Source organism: Aotus nancymaae, unplaced genomic scaffold (assembly GCF_030222135.1).
Source record: "Aotus nancymaae isolate 86718 unplaced genomic scaffold, 86718_ANA_hifiasm-v0.15.2.pri h1tg000016l, whole genome shotgun sequence".
Classification (NCBI taxonomy): domain Eukaryota; kingdom Metazoa; phylum Chordata; class Mammalia; order Primates; family Aotidae; genus Aotus; species Aotus nancymaae.
In genome coordinates this window covers 60,515,658-60,529,771 of record NW_026988428.1, presented here as the reverse complement: position 1 = coordinate 60,529,771, position 14,114 = coordinate 60,515,658, and the positions used below count along the sequence as shown (strand labels likewise).

At 39.3% G+C, this 14,114-nt stretch overlaps 1 protein-coding gene across 2 annotated transcripts in view; it reads right to left on the bottom strand.

The window, feature by feature from the left end:
* FAR2 (fatty acyl-CoA reductase 2) overlaps positions 1–14,114 on the bottom strand; it is a 159,470-nt gene that overhangs the window by 89,435 nt on the left and 55,921 nt on the right. The window contains exon 1 of one of the 2 annotated variants that reach the window (XM_012474249.2): positions 10,241–10,467. The exons of the other annotated variant lie outside the window; for it this stretch is intronic. The gene's annotated coding sequence lies outside the window, so the exon portion shown is untranslated. Of the gene's footprint in view, positions 1–10,240; positions 10,468–14,114 lie in introns of those variants that run through there. 2 annotated transcript variants of the gene reach the window in all.

Genomic DNA, 14,114 nt, shown 5'->3' with positions numbered 1-14,114 from the left:
ATTTTGACGATAGAGTGTCAATTTTAGATCTCTCCTTTCTTCTCATGTGGGCACCTATTGCTACATATTTTCCTCTAGAGACTGCTTTAAATGTGTCCCAGAGATTCTGGTATGTGGTGTCTTCGTTCTCGTTGGTTTCAAAGAACATCTTTATTTCTGCCTTCATTTCAGTGTTTATCCAGTCAACATTCAGGAGAAAGTTGTTCAATTTCCATGAGGCTGTGCGGTTCTGGGTTGGCTTCTGAATTCTGAGTTCTAACTTGATTGCACTGTGGTCTGAGAGACTGTTTGTTATGGTTTCCGTTCTTTTGCATTTGCTGAGGAGTGATTTACTTCCAATTATGTGGTCAATTTTAGAGTAGGTGTGATGTGGTGCTGAGAAGAATGTATATTCTGTGGATTTGGGGTAGAGAGTTCTGCAAATGTCTATTAGGTTTGCTTGTTCCAGGTCCGAGTTCAAGTCCTGGATATCCTTGTTAATTTTCTGTCTTGTTGATCTGTCTAATATTGACAATGGTGTGTTGAAGTCTCCCACTATTATTGTGTGGGAGTCTAGGTCTCTTTGTAAGTCTTTAAGAACTTGCCTTATGTATCTAGGTGCTCCTGTATTAGGTGCATATATATTTAGGATCGTTAGCTCTTCTTGTTGCATTGATCCTTTTACCATTATGTAATGTCCTTCTTTGTCTCTTTTGATCTTTGTTGCTTTAAAGTCTATTTTATCAGAGATGAGAATTGCAACTCCTGCTTTTTTTTGTTCTCCATTTGCTTGGTAAATCTTCCTCCATCCCTTTATTTTGAGCCGTTGTGTATCCTTGCTTGTGAGGTGGGTTTCCTGGATACAGCACACTGATGGGTTTTGGCTTTTTATCCAATTTGCCAATCTGTGTCTTTTGATTGGGGCATTTAGTCCGTTTACATTTAGGGTTAATATTGTTATGTGTGAATTTGATCCTGTCATTTTGATGCTAGCTGGCTGTTTTGCCCATTGGTTGATGCAGATTCTTCATTGTGTTGATGCTCTTTACCATTTCGTGCATTTTTGGAGTGGCTGGTACTGGTTGTTTTTTTCTATGTGTAGTGTCTCCTTCAGGAGCTCTTGTAAAGCTGGTCTGGTGGTGATGAAATCTCTGAGTGCTTGCTTGTTCTCAAAGGATTTTATTTTTCCTTCACTTATGAAGCTTAGTTTGGCTGGATATGAAATTCTGGGTTGAAAGTTCTTTTCTTTAAGGATGTTGAATATCGGCCCCCACTCCCTTCTGGCCTGTAGGGTTTCTGCTGAGAGATCTGCTGTAAGTCTGATGGGCTTCCCTTTGTGGGTAACCCGACCTTTCTCTCTGGCTGCCCTTAGTATTTTCTCCTTCATTTCAACCCTGGCGAATCTGATGATTATGTGCCTTGGCGTTGCTCTTCTAGAGGAATATCTTTGTGGTGTTCTCTGTATTTCCTGGACTTGAACATTGGCCTGCCTTGCTAGGTTGGGGAAGTTTTCCTGGATAATATCCTGAAGAGTATTTTCCAGCTTGGATGCATTCTCTTCGTCACATTCAGGTACACCTATCAAAAGTAGATTAGGTCTTTTCACATAGTCCCATATTTCTTGTTGACTCTGTTCATTCCTTTTTACCCTGTTTTCTCTAATCTTGCCTTCTCGTTTTATTTCATTGAGTTGATCTTCGACCTCTGATATCCTTTCTTCTGCTTGGTCAATTCGGCTGTTGAAACTTGTGCATGCTTCGTGAAGTTCTCGTGTTGTGTTTTTCAGCTCCATCAATTCGCTCATATTCCTCTCTAAGTTGTCCATTCTCGTTAACATTTCGTCAAGTCTTTTTTCAAGGTTCTTAGTTTCTTTGCATTGGGTTAGAACATGTTCTTTTAGCTCACAGAAGTTTCTTATTATCCACTTTCTGAAAGCTGATTCTGTCATTTCATCATGCTCATTCTCCATCCAGTCTTGTTCCCTTGCTGGTGAGGAGTTGTGCTCCCTTGTAGGAGGAGAGGTGTTCTGGTTTTGGGTGTTTTCATCCTTTTTGCGCTGGTTTCTTCCCATCTTTGTGGATTTATCCACCTATCGACTTTGTAGTTGCTGTCTTTCTGATTTTGGTAATTTTAAGTCTGCAGTAGCTGAACTCATAAACCCCCTTTTCTTCCCCCTAGGTGGTCTGTCCCAGGGAATTAGGGCGTTATGATTTTCCACTGTTGCAATGGTTTTCCCTGCCCACAAGGTGGCAGCCTAGTCACACTCAGCCTGCAGAGGCTTCGTTGAGCTGCTGTGGGCAAATTGTCCTGGGAACTGCAGGGTGTTTCCCAGTGGGTGACGCCCCTCCTCCACAGAGCTGGACCGTCCCGTGTTCAGCCGTGTTTCTGGAGGCGTCCTCTTTGCTGGGGAATCTCTTGGGTTGAGTCCCTGCCTCAGCTCCCCTTGCTGGCCCAGAGGGGATCCGGTCTCGCTCACTCTGCACAAGGGGCCGCTGCTCCCTGCCTCGGGTGCAGGCAGAGCAGCCGCGCCAGTCCAACCAGCGGTGCTGGCAACCCGTGGAGCTTTTCCACCTGTGAATCTCCTGGTCTGTGGGCAGTAAAAATCCGCTGCCCTGTGAGCCGCTGCATCAACCAAAGCAGCGGCTCTGAGATTCGTGGCGCGCCCTTGCCCGGGAGTGTCCTGGCTTGAATCCCTGCTTCAGCTCCCCTTGCTGGCTCAGACAGTGAGATTCTTGATGGTGAGGGTTGTATCTTTTTTTTCTGTATCCCCAGAACTTCAGGATGTCCATAGTGCGTGGTAGGTGCACATTATGTTTGCCAAATGAATGAAGCATACAAATAAATTTACTAGTATGCGCACGCATCTTTTTCAACAGAGGGAAAAGCTGTTTCTCTTTGTATAGAGGCCTTATGTCCCCACTTGTATTTGAATTCCATTCTCTCCAGTCTCCTCAGAGAGCTACATGGTTGACTATCCTTTCCCTCTTGCATGTATCAATCTTCCCTTTCAAAAACTATCTTTTCTTTCAGTTTCAGAATGTCTCTCATAAATTAATGTCTTCTGCTTGAACTTACCTCTGCATTTCAGACCATGATGGGTGCACAATTGCTTACTGACATTTCCACTTGGATCTTACAAAGGCATCTTAATCTTATGACCTTTCCCCTGATCCTATTCCAGTTTTTCCTGTCTCTGTGAATGAAATCACTGCCTATCTTGTTGTACAAGCCAGAAAGCTGAGTCACCTTTGACACTTTCTTCTCTTTCACTCCATATTGACCCATTATGGAGTCCTGGCATTTGCCTCCTGAATATCTTCTAATATTCTGTCTTGCCACGTCTACCACCACCACATGACCTAAGCCACCAAAATGTCTTGTCTGGACTGTTGTATTTCCTAACAAGTTTTCCTGCATCTACTCTTACTCCTATCAATCCCCAACTCCAGTGTCTCTGATAGACTGCAGCCAGACCAGTTTGGAACTCTTAATCTGATACCTCAAGCTGTTGCTTTTAGGATGAGGGCTGAAATCTTCAAAGTGGTCCCCAGGACCAGTGTGGTCTGGCCCCAGTCTCTCTCTTCAGCACATTGGACAGCATGGTCTCCTATGCTTGCTTTGGCCAGATAGTGACTTCAAGTTCATCAAATGTGACAAACTCTATCCACCACAGGACGTGGCATATCTAAAAGGCATCTCTGACTTTGCATGACTCAAAACAAACTCCTAAACTACCCCTCACAATCTTTTCCCTTCATCATTCTCCCTATCTCAGTGAATACAAGCTCTATTTTATGAGTTGCTTAATCCAAAGATGTTGAGGCCATCCTTTACTCTCTTTATCTCACACTCAATTTCCATTCCTTTGGCAAATCCCATCAGTTCTACCTTCAAAGTATATCCAACTATATCTCTGATCACACCTCACCAACTCTGCTTGTACTAAACTGGTCCAAACCATTATTATAAAAGCCTCTAAGTGGTTCCTGCTGCCCTCACCTTTGCACTAACAGTCTTATTCATATATCAGATCCAGTGATCCTTCTTTGCTAAAACTCTCCAAGTGTTGCCTGGCTCACATGCAAGGCACTGGATGATTTGGCCCCATGACCTCTCTGATCGCATTTCCTACCACTGCTCCTTTTCCCCCTTTCCATCACAACACATATTCAGACACAGTGCTGTCTGTTCCCAGAACGTGCCCAGGTATGCTCTACTGCAGTCCTCAGTTCTTATTTCTCCCCCTTCCTCCGTCATCCACAGTTGCATGACCTGCTGCCTCAGCTGAAAGGCTGATCACTGTAATACCCACCTCACCTCCACACTGGGGACTCCTGTTCAGCTCATCCTTTCCGTTTCTTCACAGCTCTTAGCACCACCTAATGTAGTTTATGTTAATTCATTCATCTGTTTATAATCTGTTTGTCCTACAACTAAAACATAAGCTCTCTGTGGGCAAGAAATTTGTTTCGTTCACTGCTGTATCTTCAGCACCAAAACAGTACCTGAAGGTATTGAAAGCCTGCAGGAATACTGAATGCCGTTCCCTTTACTTAGAATGTTCTCCAGCTTTTCTGTGTTTTTTCAGCTCCCATCCTTCAGATGTCAAAGTGTCACTTCCACAGAAAAGCTTTCCCTGACCTTCAATATTCTGTCTAATCTGTCATTTAAGCCCTTTCCGTATGCTTTTTTTTTGTGAACACTTTCGTAATTTTATGCTTATCTGTATGACACAATTGGTTATGATTATTCTCTTACTGGACTTTAAACTCCATGAGGGCAGGAGTTTTCGTTCATCTATCGGCTTTTGCTCATCATGGTTTCCTCTGAAATTAGTGCAGAGCCCAGCATTTGGCAGACAATAAAGATTCCTTGAGTAAATGAATAAATGGAATGAATGAATAAATAAATGAGTTAATCAAGTAACAAATAGATTTGGTCTATTTCTTTTTAGCTTCTTTTTTTAAAACAGACCTAGAGCTTACAATTCTTTGAGTTTCTGACACCTTAATATCGCCAACCAATTTATTTTTGCTCCTCAAAAGAACTTAACTTTTCATCGCATTTTCTTTAAATTGAGAGATGAAGTCGTCATCAGTAGGTCATGAATTTAAAGTAGGAGTGCTAGAATAGTGATCCCCATCTCAGTCACCCACAGAGCTTGTTTAACAATCGGACTTTCTTTTGAGTCTCACACCTCGTTTTTCATATGGACCTATTAAAAAATACCAGATAACTTTCAGGAGCCTCATACTTTATCTTATTTTGTTTCTTTATCCTTAGAAGGCATTAAAAGGAGACTATAACTCCGAAATATATCAATTATCAAACAACATGTGAACTGCAAATTGAAGCTCAGCTTGCCATACTCAGTGGGGAAGACAGGCTTTAGAATACACTCTTTCTTCATTAAAATGCTTTTAAAAACAACCATTGTTGAACTAACTGCAAAGAATGTCAAAACTGAGTAACAGGAAGAACATTGCTGGGTTTCTGCAAGTGAAGAAAACAAAAAACAAAAAAGCTCTAAAATTTTAAGTCTCCATGTTTTTCTTCTGCTCAAGATAAAGACATTTTTGGCTAGGCATGGTGGCTTACCTCTGTAATCTCAGCACTTTGGGAGGGCGAGGCTGGCAGATCACTAGAGGTCAGGAGTTCGAGACCAGCCTGGCCAACATGGTGAAACACTGTCTCTATTGAAAACAAAAATTAGCCAGTCATGGTGGTGGGCACCTGTGGTCCCAGCTACTCAGGAGTATAAGGTGGGAGAACGGCTTGAACCCAGTAGGCGGATGCTTCAGTGAGCCAAGATTACCACTGCACTCCAACCTGGCTGACAGAGCCAGACTCAAGACTGTAAAAACAAACAAACAAACAAAAAAGACATTCTTTCCTGAGTTTCACCCTAATATGCAGAATGTTAGTAAGGGACTTCAGGGTTGATTAAGATCTGTCAGAATATGATGAAAACAAATTTGAATGACATTATAAAAATAATCTTATGACAAGTTTTCTAAATGAAGTTTTGAAAATATTACTTAAAAATAATAACTTGTTTAAAATTTAAATCTTTAAAGTGACTATAATTCTAATAGAGGGAGTGCCATTTTCCAGATGTAAAAACAGAGATATCACCCCAATATTGTAAAATAAAAAATCCTGACTTCTTTTTTGTTGTTGTTCATTTGTTTCATTTGGAAACAAAGCAACCAATATCAAAGATTGTAATATAGGACTCTTAGAACATTTTGCTGAGGAGGAGGTAAATTGGTTAGTAAAGCTAATGAAGTTTGAAGAATCTACTTCTTAAAAGGAGAAAAATGGAAGCCTTTTTTTTTTCCTTAGCAAAGTATACCAATGAAATGTGCATAGTTTTTGGTAATTACTTTGGTTCTAGTGTTAAGTCGAAAACAGTGCAGGTTTTAATTACCCTAAGAAACTAAATGCGACATAAAAATTCTTAGGAAAAAAAAAATTTCCTGTAGTCAAGAGAATGCTGCTTTTACAGACATTTTCTTATCTTTTATTTCAGTATTCTTGAAAAACTGATGGATTAATAAGGGAATTCCGTCTAGGTAAAACTGCCTGGAGACAATCAGTTGTTATATCCTGTGTACAGGGCAAAATGACAAAAAAGATAATTCAGGAAACCTTGGGGCAAGTGCTGTAAATTGCATAGAGTATCTGGTCAGTGGAGAAGCAATTACAAACGAAAAGGGACCTACTTCTTTCTCATAACTGAAATCACCCATTCATTGTTATTGACCCTAAGAAAGATGAAAGGGATGAGTGCCTGTTGTTAGGAGTCAAAGAGATAACAAGAAACCATTGAATCAGGAATAGGGGATGAACCATTATTTATTTATATTGATGATGTTGTGTTTTAGTTATGTTCATTGTAATGTTTCTATTTCCTCTCATTTAAATTCCCTTCTCACAATGTCCTAATAAGTTCTTTTGAAACTGCCAATCAAAATGCCTTAAATAAAATGTTTTACTAGCTCTCAGCACCAAAAGAGTCAAATCTGTTGACAAACACCAGAAATCAGAAATATAACAATTGTAGAAATATAAGGTGCCCTGCAGAAAACTGAGCATCTCCATACTCTGGAAATCTCTCATTTCTCCCAAAGATAGAAAAAATAATCCCCTTATAAAGGGGGAAAATGACATTTGCTTTACATTTTATTTTCTAGTCCCATTTTTTTTAAAGATCTAAGTAAATTAAGTCTTCAAGAAGTATGATAGTCCACCTTCTTCCTTCTCATTGTGTTTTGTATAATGCACCACCAGATTATCTTTACCACCTTACAAATGGCTCTACATTTTGCTCTAAAAGAATTCAGCAGTGTTCTATACTATTAAACAAAAAAACATGGTTAGAGAAATTTATAGACGCCACACACAGGCTCCAAACCAAGATGGGACTAGGACTAAGTGATTTCAAGGTGGAAAGAAAAAAGTGCAAAAATTAAATATCTAAACTCTCTGATAAGAAGGGCAGAAGGTTATAAAATATATGACCACCCCACAAGTCTCAATCAGATTGATTAGATTTCATTTCGGAAGTGATTCACCATCATAAAAAAGTTTGTATTTCCCATAGTTTGAAAGAAACTCTTATAATTTAAGCCTTTTTTTCCTCCCCAGAGCAAATCTGCATGTGAATTTTTGCTGTTTAACTGCTTAGAGGTACTTTATTAACAAAGATCTTGTCCCAATACTTTGTGAACCTTTACCATTAAATGAAAGGTACAACAGTTTAAATCTGAAGACAGTTCTCACATCCCATGTTACTAATAAATAAAGCAAGAACACAGACTGGGCTGTAGGTTTGAGGGAAGAAAAAGACTTCTAATTCTCCTTTTTCACAATTCTTTTACTCTGAGTCAAATAAAATTGTAAAGTAAAGTATATAATAAAACTGTAATGATATCTAACTTTTCAGTGCAAATATCATCCAACAAAATAGATAAGAATCACTAACATTTATTGAGCATTTACTGTGCTGTAGACAATGTCCCACACATCATGTTACTATGACATAGACAATGTTCCACACATCATGCAAGTATTTTCTCATATAATCTTTACAATAACTCCATGAGGTAACATATGAAAATGCTTAGGGCAGAGAGCTTAGCTAATTTGTACAAGTCTGATTGATATCTGATTGCTAGGAGAAACAGCAAGAATTTTCACCCAGGACCTCCATGTCCAGAGCCCTGTAGTCTTCTCTCCAGTATGGAACAGGCAAGATAAGTCTGGCTAAGTATTCTCTAGGGGCAAGAGCAGCACTTTTACTTTGTTATTTCCAAACCATAGTGCTTGGTTTGGAAACAAGGAAAGCTGCAATTGTTTTTGAAATTGAAAAAGGGTGAGGCCTTGTGAGGGTGTACTAATGAGATGACTGCTGAGCAAAGCTGTGGCAGCTCTAGTGAAGAGAGGAAACTTTGCTGCTTATTTTGGAATTTCCCCATCAGCATTTGCCCCATCGTCTTAGGGTAGCCAGAAAGGCTAGGGTTCGATATGAATTCTGATCCTTCCTTGAGACATATTCTGATAGAAATAGTATTACAGAGCTCATTCCAGAGCACCTTCATCCAATTTTCCCATTGGAAAAAAATTTGCAAATTTTTTGAGCATTATGTAATTGGTACTGTCTTGTAACTATAAGCTTTGACCAACAACAACAATAATAATAATGTAGTAATAGTAACAACAACAGCTAAAACTTTTTGTGCCAGGCCTTCTGCTAGGGGCTTCACATGTGTTATCCCATTTAACCTTTACAACAGTCTTAAAATGCAGACCTCATTATTATAGATAAGACAACAGAGGCTCAAAGAAGTTAAATGAATTGCTAAAGGTTCTTTATTTACAAAGTTAACTAACTTCTTGTCTTTTATATTATTTATTTATTTTTTGAGACAGGGTCTTACCCTGCCACCCAGATTGTAGTACAGTGGCACCATCACAGCTGACTGCAGCCTTGACCTCCCAGGCTCAAGTGATCCTCCCACCTCAGCCTCCCAAGTAGCTGAGATTACAGGAGTGCACCTGGCTAATTCTTTTGTTTTACAGAGACAGCATCTTGGTATGTTGCTCAGGCTGGCCTCAAGCAGTCCAACTGCCTTGGCTTCCCACGATGTTAGAATTATAAGTCTGAGTCACCATACGTGGCTTTAACTACTTGTGATTATTGTTTTTTATAACTAATCGAAGTAGATTCATGTTATTTTTATATCCCTCTGTCTCAAGGAAGGACACAAGGTAATTAATATTCACTTGGTAACTCTTCAGCTGTTCCATATAATCATACATATTTCATACTATTGCAGTAATTCCATTTGTGATTCAATATACTATTATCTTTTAAAAACATTACATACGTCTAAAAAGTCACTAGTTTGGTATGTATAGGATTTGAACATGTCCCATGGAGAAGCCAGATGAAGAAAAAGAAACAGGTAAAATGTTTATGGAATGAAGGCCCTGTTCCAATTCTCCCATATCCAGCAGAATAGAACCATCAGCCTTCTGAGTACTTTGAAGTTGATTATTTAATGAAAAACAAAAGGCAAAAATCTATAGTCAGGCACAAGCTGGAATGTATAATTTCTGCTGTAAGTATAAAAATTAAGTTTTGTATTTTAATTGATTTTTCTAGGCAAATTCAATAAAATGATCAGATGCAATTAAAATATATTCTTCCCTGAAGCTCTCAAGTTCCCTGCTACTTTAACCTATGTTTGAATCCTATATGAAAACCCTTAGACTATAAATATGCACCAGGAGTGCCAAAGTGACACTTGGTGATAACAAACTCACAAGAGAATTGAATTTCAGAGACTAGAAACAACTATCTTCCTCCACCTATCCTTCCAACCCCCTCAGCCCCAAAAAGTTCAGCATCTTATTTCATGCAGTCACAGTGAACTTTGTCAGTTTTTCTTCATTCAAATGCTTAAATAACTTGCAACAATTACTTGGCTTGAACTTCAAAGCACAAGGTGAACCCAGTATTTATTTTTAACCAGCATGGAACATTGCAGATTTCTTGATTCTACTTCACAGAAAATTAGTCATCGATTTCTTAGGATAAATGAGTTCTGCTGAGCTATGGTGCAGACCAGACCGAGGCAAAGTGTAAATGAAGAAAAAAGACCAGTCTCTCACTCTAAGATTCATTCGGTTTGTCACTCCTATGAATAACGTTAGCAACAGCTAAGACTGCATTCGTTGCTTGGTTTTCTCTTACCTTTTTGTCTGATTTCTCTGGCTTCAGGTTTCTCTATGACCAGAAGGTAGGAATACGAGCAGAGAAGAAAATGTGGCAGGAAAATTTAAATTACTTCTAAAGAGCAATGAGAGGAGCTCTCACAGGATCCCAAACCAACAGCTTTTTATCAGGAGAGCTCTAGAACCTTCAGAAGAAAGGTTCATCACACTATTATATCCTCATGCCTGAAGTCTAGCTCACCCCAAGCTGAATTGAAAGGCTCTGTGGGCTGAGCTTCCCATGGACACATGCAATCATCTTTGTATTGTGCAATGCAAGTAATGCTTTCTAGTCCTAAAATGTTGCCATTGCAGCCCTCAGCATGTCAGAGTTTAAGAAATGTAATTTCCTTATCTCTTTGGTGATCAGAAATAGAGTATGGATTCCTTTTGTTAATTCATTCGATCAGCCATTTATCCAACAACAAAAATTATTGATGACCTGCTAAACACTGCACTATGTTTTAGAGATTAAAAGCTCTGAAGGTGAAGAATATAACAAAGTATATGGACTTCCACAAATGAATATCATCCCACTTCCTCTATTTACCTTCCAGTTTTATGTGTTTGCTCAGAGAAAGAAAGGAAAAGATTTGTAGAAGTAGGAAGGCACTGCAGTAAACACATCATCTCAAAATTTATAGTGCTAGGTTCCAATCACGAACCTGATATATTATAATTGAGTAACTTCAGACAAGCTTTGAAACTGCTATGTGCCTCAGTTTCTCTGTCTGTAATCCTGGGAGGGCGATATTAATAGTACTTCTCTATAGAACGTTGGTAGTACCTCTGAATAGACTGTTGGGAGGACTAAATGGATTAAACTATATAAATGATTCAGGGTAGTACCTGGCAAATATTAAGCACAATATAAATAGTACAAATATTTTTATTCCTCTGAGTTTAATCAAATTTCCTAGAATTCATTTGGACCAAATTGTCAGTGTGTGTGCAATTCTGCTAGATAATTTTGTTCTTATGAAGACAGCTGGCATCAGTTACCTATAATGTCATTATGAGTAATGATGGAGCTTATTTTCCAGGTCTAGAAAATAACTTGTAAAGTACATCTAACATTTTAAATTGGTCCTTATTAGTGGGGGAATTCAAATTTGGAAGATTAAGGTGACAAAGACTTCCTCTTTGACCAAACTTTAGAAAGGCTCCTTAGAGCCCTCTTCTGAGCTAAGCCTTGAAATTGAACTCCTGAGCCTCACTTTAGCAAAGAATCCTGTTAAGCCAGTTTATTGAGAATTCCCCTCACCCTTGATAGACATCTAGGGTGATATCAAGGTGTCCCATGGAGAAACCAGATATAAAAAAAAAAGAAACAGGTAAAATATCACTCTAGATATCAAGGGTGAGGAGAACTCCTCTCCTCCCACCCCCTTCCTTGATACCTTAAGCAAGTTCCTCTTAGTAACTGTCCATCTTCTCTCTTACTCTAAATCCCCACTTGTCCCTATTGTATTTGGAGTTGAATTCACCCTCTCTCCCTACTGCAATAGTCTTGACCCCTATTGCAATAGTCTTGAATAAAATATTTCTTGTCATTTAAAAAATGTGTTTGAATAATTTCTCTTTAACAATCAAAACAATGAAATATCACTATGATTGAAACATGAGTAAGTCTCTACATAAGGCAATGGGGACAAGTTCAACTAGATTGGAAGAGGATGTAATGCTCAGAGACAGATTTTCTTATGATAGTGGATGGTTAATGTGAATAGTGGTCAATCATAAAAGCAAGTTTGGACAAGGTGCAGTGACTCATGCCTGTAATCTTGGCACTTTGGGAGGTCAAGGTGGGTGTATCACTTGAGGTCAGGAGTTTGAAACCAGCCTGTCCAACATGGTAAAACCAGGTCTCTACTAAAAATACAAAAAAAAAAAAAAGAAAATTAGCCAGGCATGGTGGTGGGCACCTGTAATCCCAGCTACTTGGGAGGCTGAGGCAGAAGAATTGCTTGAACTCAGGAGTTAGAGGTTGCAGTGAGCCAAGGTATTGCCACTGCACTCCAACCTGGGCAACAGAGTGAGACTCTGTGGAAAAAAAACAAAAACAAAAACAAAAAACCAGCAAGTTTGAAAAATTTGAAGCAATTCTCTGAGCAACATCTGTAATTGTACTGCCCATTAAAAATGTAAAGTTTAAAGTCAACTCAGGATGACCCTAAAGCAAGCTGATTTTCTAAAATTGGTGGTAATAATAATGACATATCATTCTTAGGCACATAGCATCATGCCTGGCTGCAGGTTAAATGGTGGGATAAAACTGGCTTTGAGATAGACCATTTAGCAGGAAATAAAGTATCTAGAATAATTTCACAAACTGGAAAGACAAAAAAGAAACCGAATAGATGGGGTATTTAAGATAAATTTCATTCAGCTTGAATATGTGTGTACTAGAAGAAGGAATTAATAGTTATGATATTTGCATTTTTCCAATTGAAAACAATCCTTTAGTTTTCTGAATATATCAGTCAGAGTCCAGAAACCCTAACTAGGAGACAGAGAAGAGATTACAGTAGGTAGCTAGTCAGGCATGAGCAGGGCGGGAGAGGGCTCCCCACCCCCATCAGGAATGTCAGGCAACCATCAGGTGATGGTCAGGTGGTTATTACACTTTCTCTTAAATAATAATTGGTTGTGGTTGGCGCCAGGGAAAGGCAGTCTCCCAATAGATAGAAAAACCTGAAACTCGTGATTAGCTTCCAGATAAGATCTCTGGAGTTGGGCGAGTGGGCTCGAGCATGCACACTAAGAGGCAAAGCAGCAGAGTTTACTGGTATATGACCTTACAGGAACATGCTACCGGTAAGGGAGTGTTACCAGTTACTGGAGTTGTACGCATGCTCACATCAGGCCTCAAGTGAGCATGTGCACAACTCCAGTAAATACACTGCTCATGTGGCCCCTCCCAAGTGCTGCCAGCCCAATGTGCATGCGGACAGCCTGCCCCAAGGGAAGAATTGGGGAGAAGGGACACAAGATCCCAGAAGCATGCCAACATATAAAACCCTATGTCAAAGGTCAAACCATGCACTTGATCTCTCAAGTTGCCTGTTTGGCCCTCTTCCAAGTATACTTTACTTCCTTTGGTGCCTGTTCTAAAGCTTTTTAAATAAACTTTCACTCCTGCTCTAAAACTTGCCTCCATCTCTCACTCTGCCTTTTGTCCCTTGGTCGATTCCTTCTTCTGAGGAGGCAAGAACTGAGGTTGCCGTGGACTCGTATGGATTTCCCACTGGTAACATACTTTGGTGCCATGTGACTGGGATATTACACTGCTAACAACGAGAGAAAATGTTGATGAATGGAGAAAGAAATGGGCATTTACACTACATATCATAAACAACTTTTTGTCATTTACTTTTCAAATAGGTAACTGCCATATTTTCTTGAAGTATAAAAAGTAACAAGGCCTTGATTTTAAAGCCCAAATTGCAGATTTCTGGATACTCATCCATTAAATTAACAGAGAAATGTAGCAAGTCATTTATGACCACACGCTCCACCTTTCTTTAGGATTACTGCAAATTAAAATCTTTCCTGTATGCTCAAAGACATTTACCCATAGGATACCTATACCTTTTGATTCATGGGAAAAAAGCTAGACTAAGTCTTGCACTGTACTCCCAAGAGTTTTGAGTGAGTGATGCTCTAAATCTATATCTGACATTCATCAGCAGGAAAAATGTAAACAAGAAAGGGTCTGGATGGAGGAAGTGAAAGAGGTCTTAAAGAAAAATTGACAAAGCCAGAGTCCATTGAAAATTAACCTCGAATGTCAAAGAAAAGCCCTGGGTTCTACTGCCAGCTCTGTTTCTAATTAGTACTATGACAACTGCCAG